Genomic DNA, 8,432 nt, shown 5'->3' with positions numbered 1-8,432 from the left:
AGGGCGCATGCGCGTTGTGGAAGAAGAAGAAAAAATGGTGGATTCCCAGTCCCCACAGCTTGGAGGAGGAGGCTGCGTATTATCCGTTCTAAGGACGGGGCCCTCTATAGTTCGCCGCGCCTAGACAAATACTCTCTGGGAAGACATGTGCACGAAGGCGAAAAAAGAAAAGAAAAGATAGGGCAGCAAAAGAAGAAGAAAAAGAAAGAAAGAAAGAAAAGAAGAAGAAAAAGGAATGGGTCGCAGCAAGGATCCACTCCGGAAGCCCGGGGTGGAGTCGAACCACCAACCGTTCGATTTGGAATCGAACGCGCTACCCCTTGCGCCACCGGGCTTGGCACATGCCATCAGTCGCCAAGTTAGCACCAAACAACAACCTTTTTTATTCCTATTTTTTTTTTAAATCAGTGTACGGTTTACATCTCAAGTCTAGAAGTACAAGATTGCTCAAAAGGTAATGGACCCGCATGTTCCCATCTCTCCGGGTTTCGAAGACTCACGCGTTGGAGGGCTTGCCCTATGAAACGATCGTTGACCTTATGACCACAGGTTTGACTAGGGTACGCTTGCAACGCTTTTCCGTTGGTGAGCAGATGTTTCCAATGCTCCTGCACCTATTGCTCGAGAAGAGGGACTGCATAGGTCTTCAAGGGGAGGCCGTCACTGTTCAAGAGTTCGCAATGTTGGCCGTGCGTCCAGAGGGCGAGCCGAGGGTGTCCTGGGGACCGGCGGGATCTTAGTTGACAAGGTACGCGGCGGGTTTAGCGGTGATGAGCTTGTTGGGTAAGGGATTCCTGGCAAACACGCCTTGAAAACCAGGCCCTAACACGGGATTGTGTCGCGCCAAATAGTCCAACTGCCCGTTCTTCAGAGGCCCTTGCTCCATCTTTCTTTTCTTCTTTAGATATCGCCAATAGGGAAGAGAGGCGATCCGTAGAGGACGTTCTCCGCAAGGGGTTTAACAGGGGTCGTAGAGTAGGCGGTATGCATCGTTTCAAAGAGCAAGTCGAGGGGGTACCAAGACGGATAGCTCAGAGATTTCTAACACGACACGAATGAACCACTAGAAGAGACGCCGTTTGTAAGAGACTGAAGCACTGGGAGGCGGTGTAGTCTTTATACTCTTATCGAGTCGTGACGTCATACATGAAGGCGTTCTTGGCCAATTGGAGCGTGAGTTGCGCTCATCGACTTGTTTCATCTTCGTCCCGTGGGGCACATTCTGGAATGGCTAGCAAAGAATGGTTACGCTATTCACAGTACTTGACTAGACAGATATTCTAATTGGTTTCTAAAAAAAGGAGTGTTCTAATAACGTATTGTGCAAGAGTATTGTTCCCAAAATGTAGTGGCATGCAAGAGTATTGTTGTATAGAAACAAAAGAGTCTTTATGCAATAGAATAAATACGTATTGCCTACGTGACGTCTAGGTTTGACTTGTCCGCTCGAATAGATTCTTCATGGCGTCTTGAGCTTGGCTGGGGAAGGCTTTGGATCCTATGATAGCGCTTCTGGGGGCCAGAATGGGAAATCGAGACGTCATGCGCGTCAATCTTGTCGAAGAAGGGGTCCATTCGTACCAGTGATGAAAATTCACATCGTAGACAAAAACATGTTTTTGTAAATCCACGGCTATTTGAACGGCCCAGCCTGTCCCGCCTTGCACTTGTTTTTGACTGGCACTCAAATACCCAAACGCAAAGATCGAGTCCGCCTCGTTCACCACAAAGTAGTAGCGCAGTAAAAGTTCGCAGGCGATAGGACTTTTAGGCACGGGGCGACCTAACGCATAAGCCGCGTGGCCGAGTGGTTCGCACGCGTTTTCCAAGTCTTCTCGGGGCAAGGGGGTGATGTGGGTGCTTCTCGGGTGATTCGGGCCAATCTTAATGGTGACAGGAATGCCATAGTCTAAGGCTAGCGTTTCGGCCGCTTGCTCGGCGCCTTGACTGCCTCCTGTCACAATCCGATAATCGTGGAGGCGGGGAATGTCCATCATCGCTTCGTCTGGATCCATTCCGTGAGGTGACTGAGGCCGATTGCAAGAGAAAGAGGTCTTACGTAGAAAAAAGAAAGACCCAATCAGAAGGTGAGAAGTCCCAATAGGGTGGAGTCAGGTGACCTGTGTCGTCACTCGGGGGGGCTCTATAAGAAGAGAGAGGCTTTTCGCTGGGACTCATTAGGCGATGATGGGAGAAGACGGCGCCGGCCCGGTGGTCGCTAAGAAAGAGGGGCACATGCCTCTGTACCCCTATGAATACAAACGCAAGAAAGGCGGGAAAAAAAAGCCAGACCCTCCTAGCAAAAAAGTCAAAGACGATGGAACCACGGTCTCTTCGTGTGTGGAACAAGTGCCGCCTTTTTGTTGTCCTGTGCATCCTTTGTTGACGTTGCGCCAAACGAGCGGAGAGTGGATTTACCTGTATTGTCCCGAAGAAAGTTGTGCGTTTTCCTGTCCTCTCGAGAAGTTTCAACTTATCGAACGGTTGTTTCTAGAACAAGTCCACTGTGAGGTCCGAACCTATTGGGAAAGTATGCGCTGTTTCTGCCAGAAACGAGTCCGACTCCGATTGAGTCAAACCACCAAGAATCCCCATCGCCTGTTCTTAAGCTGCCGCAAGAAAGACTGTGAGTTTTTCCAATGGATTAATGTCCCCTTATCCCTAAAGATCACGAGCCATTTACTAGGAATTATGCCTGGGAAGCAAGAACCCGACGAAGAAACCCTGGCTGCCTGGCCCACGACGTTGACGCCCGATCATCTGGGGATGGATCCCGCCTTCCAGCATTTAACCGGAGTGGGATTGTTTTAGAAGAAAAATCAATAAAACGGCGACGCACTTTGCGCCTGAATCAGACGGGGGCGGGCTTTTGGCGAGAATTCTATCAAGAGGGGGGCGCTTCCTCGGTCTGCAAGGTATGAGTGACCCCGAGAGTCCCACCACCATCAAGCGCCTGGTGCAAGAGATTGTGAAGTTGACTCGAAAAATAGTGGACTTGACGGCTGAAAGAGAGACTCTTGAGCAAGAACGCAATCAGTATCAGCGAGAACGTCATCACTATCAGCACCGCTTCCTAGAGGAGCGACAGAAGCGGCTTCACGTAGAACGCCAACTGTTCGAAAAGCAAGACCCCAACTACCTTGAAGGAGCCATGAATGGTTCCCCGGCAAGCCATGCACAAGCAACGATGGACAGAGCATCCCAAACGGACGCAAGTGGTTAAATAGGAGGAGGACCGAGAAACGCGAGAGCAAGCAGCCCCCTATTTTATCAGGCCCGGAGAGAGAAAGAAACCAGGGGCGAGTCGCCTGAGGGAGCAGCCAGGGAGTATTTTAACGCAATAAAAGAAAAACGCACTTACACGGGTGTCGTGTTGTTGTTCTTGCAGCGCGGGTGCCATGAGTAAGAACAAGAAGAAGCGCGGAGTGAGTTGGGCGGAGGCCTATGAAACGCCCTCGCGCCAGGGGAGTTTGGGAGGAGTAGAGCGCTTTGCGCGAGCGCAGAGCGTGTCGATTGGCCGTGCCCGGCAAGCGTTGCAACCTTTGTTGAGTTACACGTTGCATAAACCTCGACGTCGCCGATTCCCCACCCTACCCGTGGTGGTGCTTGGCATGGACGAACAATGGGTGGCCGACCTGGTGGAAATGCAAGCCCTGAAAAAGTGGAATCGCGGGGTGCGGTACCTGTTGACGGTGGTGGACGTGTTGTCGAAATACGCTTGGGTGGAACCTCTGAAGGACAAGACCGGCAAAGCAGTGGCGGCGGCGTTCGAGCGCATCCTGAAGCGGGCTAAGGGACGACAGCCTCTGCGATTGCAGACGGACGCCGGGAAAGAGTTCTACAACCGCGTGTTTCAGAGTGTGATGACGCGACACAACATTCATCATTTCTCGACCCGCGGGGATACCAAGGCGTCGGTGGTGGAACGATTCAATCGTACCTTGAAAGAACGCATGTACCGTTACTTTACCGCCCGCAACACCTACCGGTACGTGGATGCCTTACCTTATTTGGTGCAAGGGTACAACGCCACCAAACATCGAAGCATTGGCATGGCCCCTCGCGACGTGACGCGGGCCGAGGAGCGCCAGGTGTGGCAACGTCTGTACGGCAAACGCTTGGCCCGTCACGTGCGTCCGCAATGGAAACCGGGCGATCGCGTCCGATTACAGAAACAGCACCGGCCGTTCGAGAAAGGGTATCTGCCCGGCTGGACCGAAGAGGTGTTCATCATCGACCGAGCCGTGCCGGGGCCCGTGGTCACCTATAAAATCAAGGAGTGGGACGGAGAGCCCATTGAAGGCACCTTCTATGAACAAGACGTGCAGAAAGTCGACGTGCCGGACGACGCGCTGTTTCGCGTGGAGAAAGTATTGCAGCGTCGACGCCAAGAGGTCAAGGTGCGTTGGAAAGGCTGGCCCAAAAAGTACGACAGTTGGATTCCCAAGCGTAGTTTGGCCTCGTTATGAGTCGTCGAGTGGCCTTGATGCCCGCCCCGTTGGCGGGGCCGTTGGCGGGGCCGTTGGCGGGGCCGTTGGCGGCGCCGTTGGGCCGTATGCAGAGTGCCCCGCTAACAAGCCAAAAGACCTGGATGGATATGATGGGACGATTGGAGGCCAAGTACGGGCCCAAGAAGGGGAAGAAGGTCAAGAAGGTCCGGAAGAAGAAGAAGCGCCCTGCCAAGAAGAAGCGTCCCTCCAAGAAGGCCCAGCGCGCGTTCCGGGCCAAGTTGCGAGGCATGGTCAAGCGCGGCAAGAGCGTCACGTTGGACACGACGCTACGTCGGTTGGTGCAAGCGTTCCCCCAGGCCGATCACGCGTTGAAGGTCTGGCCCAAACGGTCCAGTTTGCATAGTACCGTGGGTCGGGTGCCAGGGTCCAAGCGTAAATTGAATACGTTCCTATAAAAACGGGTCAGTCTCGACCCGAGAGGAAAGAGAGCGATGGAACCGTCGAGTCGTTCGTTGTACGTCACGTTGCTGAGTAACACCAGCAAACCGGAATTTCCCCACAATACGCCGGCTTCGTTCAAGGTGCGTCTGCCGTACCCGTTGCGCGTCAAGAACTGGCAAGTGGGCGTGGCCGGCGTCTACTTACCCGGGCCACCGAATGTGGTCTCGCATGCGGTGACGTCGCATCCCGTGACGTCGCATCCGACCGCCCCTCTGACGGAACATCGACAATCGAATTTGTACAAGGGATCGACCAACCAACGATTGGTGCGCATGTATTCCCGAGCCATGAAGGGTGACGATGTGACCAGGATACAAGAGATCACCTCGACCATGGAGGACGCCGACATGCCCGAAGCCACCACGGGGGTGACGTTTATGAAAAAAGTGGTCCGTTGGTTGGAACAAGATAGGTTGAAGAAACTCTTTACCGGGTATATCTTTGGTACCACCAAGGTGGATTATACGCCTCGGTTCGAATGGAAGGACGAGGCGGGGGTGTCTACGTTGTGGATCCTGAATGATAAAATCAACATTGCCTTCAACAAACCGCGCCCTTACTTGGGGTTCAATCTGGTGTTGGCTGAAACGATGGGATGGATTAAGAAAAAGGAAGACCAATCGTACGAGCTGGGTCCCAATTTGTTGATGTACCCGCATGTGAAGCGTCCCAAGGCCCCCAAGATCGGGGCCGACGGGGATAAGAACCAACTGTTCACGTTTACGGATTACGTGCACGTGAACCGAGGCATGGCGTATATGTCCATGGTGATGGATTGGCAGTTTGTGAATTTGGACGAGGCCTATGCCCAGGCCACCACGCACGTGTACGTCCCTCCCAAGGTCCTGTGGAATCGTTTTCGATGGATCATGGACGACGAGAGCGTGTGGATCAAGGATGGGGGGATTAGTTCCTTGGGGTTTGTCAATCTGGAAGGCTCCCCGCATTATTGGAAGAAGAAGACCGTGGGCATGACGTTGACGAAAAGCGGCAACAAGTACGAACCCAAGTTTGGTTGGCTCATCGGCACCACCAAGCTGAGCAAGACCGGCACGTATAGAATCATCGTCGAGATCTACACGACCGACAAGGTCGTGTTTGACAAGACGAGCGTGACTGCCTGGTTTAGTTTCTACGTGCAGAACATCGACTCGGCCGTGACGACGCACGTGCACGAATACCTGGGCACGCACATGGTGTATTACCATCGCCTCGTGCAAGATTTCCGGCTGACGCAGCAGTCGGACGATACGTCGCGGATGTACCTCAAGGTGACCATGGACGGCGTGCCCAGCACGTACCCGGCCACGTTGACGGATCAATGTTACGTGGTGGTCTACGGGTACAACATCGCGGCGCCATGGCAACCCATCAGTCAAGTCACCGACGTGTACGACGATCATCCGGTCATTCGACGAGGCACCACCACCACCTCCACCAGCAGCACCACCGAAACGACCACCAAGCCCACGCATACCGGGAGTCAAGAGAAACAGAAGAAGACCACGGTGACGCCCGCGATGCACGGGGACCTACCCACGCGTTCGGTGCATCTGTACTGCAATGCGGTGGAGAGCAGTATCGTGGGGACGCAGATCACCAATTTCTTTCGAGACCTGCCCTATAAAGACGAGCCCATCCGCTGGGAACCGGAACACGTGCAGTATCACCGGGTGCGCGGAGACACGGTGGAGATTGTCGAAGTGGAAGTGGCCGAGACGAACGGTGAGTTGATGACCTTGAACCAGGCGGGAGAGACGCAAGTGACGTTGCATTTCCAGGCATGAATCGGATCGTGTTGGTGAGCGATCCCACGGAAGAGTTTCCCACCAATACCGCCAGTTCGTTCAAAGTGCGCCTGCCCGTGCCTTTGACATTGAAGGGGGAAGGATGGAAGGTGGGGCTGGCGGCCATCTCCACCCCCGACGCCACCTTGGATTTGAGGAGATTAGCGACGACCGTCAACCCTCGCGTGCTCGTCGTGGGAGTCAAGTTGGTGAGGAATTTGGGGCCCAACGACACCCCGGTCCACTATCAGTCCGTCGTCCAAATCAAGGAGGTGACCGACGATCCCAGCGTGGTGGATGGGGTGAGTCTGATGAAAGCCCTCATAGGTAAAGCGCAGTTTAACGAGGTGAAAGAAGCCCAATCGAAGAGTAAACGGCTCTACGACAAGTTTCGGGTCACGTACGAATGGGACGGCGAGGACCTGCGCATCTTGGCCAAGGAGTTGGACGACATCGCCTTGACGACCGGCATGGCGTTCGTGCAATGGCATGTGCACGTGAGCATGGCCAAGCTGATGGGGTGGCTGGTGCAAAACAAAGATAAGAGTTATGCCTTGGGCCCCAATCTCCGTTACGAGCTCCTTTACAAGACGAGTGATAATGGGAATTATTACCAAGACGTCAAGAACACGGAACTGAACAACCACGACCTTTGGAAAATAGAAAGCGAGCACTTGCAGTTGAGTCAGTGTATCAATTGGCGCTTCGTCAACTTGAACGTGGCCTTCCGAGAGGTGATGGGGAAACGCTTGCGCACCTTTCTGGTCTACTCGGACCTGGTGGACAGCAATATCGTCGGCAGTCAACTGCATGCCATGGTGCGCGAAGTGGAGCACCGACACCAAGGCAAGGGCGTGGCCTACTTTGAACCCTTGCACATGCAATGGTTACCGTGTCGGCGCGAGTACATGGAGGTGGTGGAGGTGATACTTGCCAAGAGTCAAGGAGAGTTGGTCCAGTTCGGCGCGGGACGCACCCTGATCACCTTCCTGTTCGAACGAGACGTATAAAAAAGGCGCGTGCCTCGGGCAATGTATCACATCATGTGGGGAGGCAGTCTGACGCGATACCGTCCACCACCCCTGCCACCGCAGGATGGTCGAGGACTGAAGACGGATCTACTGTTTGATGTGGGCGGACCCATTCTGTCCAATTTCGCGAAAGCCGGCGCGAAAGCCATGGGACAAGGGATAAAAGAAAACTTGAAACGCAAGGCCCTTCCATTTCTCGCGACGGTGGCCAAGAGGAAGGCGACCTCGGTGGGTAAGAGAGTAGGGACGTCGTTGACCAAGAAAGGGGCGAAACGCTTACGCGACGTGCTGGGTGTGTGAGAGGATGCGTCCACGAAGGTTGGTGGTGCAATCCAGGCCTCGTTATCAACGGAGCGTGCCCTCGCCGTTTGCACGACAACGAGGGGGATGGATTAGTGCCAGCGTCCCCAAACCCCCGGGGTACGACTTGACGAAATGGTTGTTGGCCCAACAACGTCGAGGTCGCGCCCAGCGCGGTGGATGGTTCAATCCTCACATCCCCAAACCACCAGGCTTCGGCCTGCCCAAATGGGTGGCGGCCAGGATGCGTATAAAACGACCACGCCGCCGCTGAGGAGACGCACTCCTCCTCCTTTGGCATCATGAGTAGTTTGGACATTTTCTCGGTCCCTTCGACCGACTACGATCTGCAGGGGTATAAG

The 8,432-nt window shown here is 54.2% G+C and overlaps 1 non-coding gene across 1 annotated transcript; it reads right to left on the bottom strand.

Moving 5' to 3' along the window:
* Window positions 1-262: 262 nt before the first annotated feature.
* Window positions 263-335, bottom strand: Trnaw-cca (transfer RNA tryptophan (anticodon CCA)). Its single transcript has one exon. It is a non-coding gene; the product is annotated as a tRNA-Trp (tRNA).
* Between the last annotated feature and the right edge of the window lie 8,097 nt (window positions 336-8,432).

This window comes from Porites lutea, chromosome 9 (assembly GCF_958299795.1).
Source record: "Porites lutea chromosome 9, jaPorLute2.1, whole genome shotgun sequence".
Taxonomy (NCBI): Eukaryota; Metazoa; Cnidaria; class Anthozoa; order Scleractinia; family Poritidae; genus Porites; species Porites lutea.
This window is presented reverse-complemented; position numbering and strand designations above follow the sequence as displayed.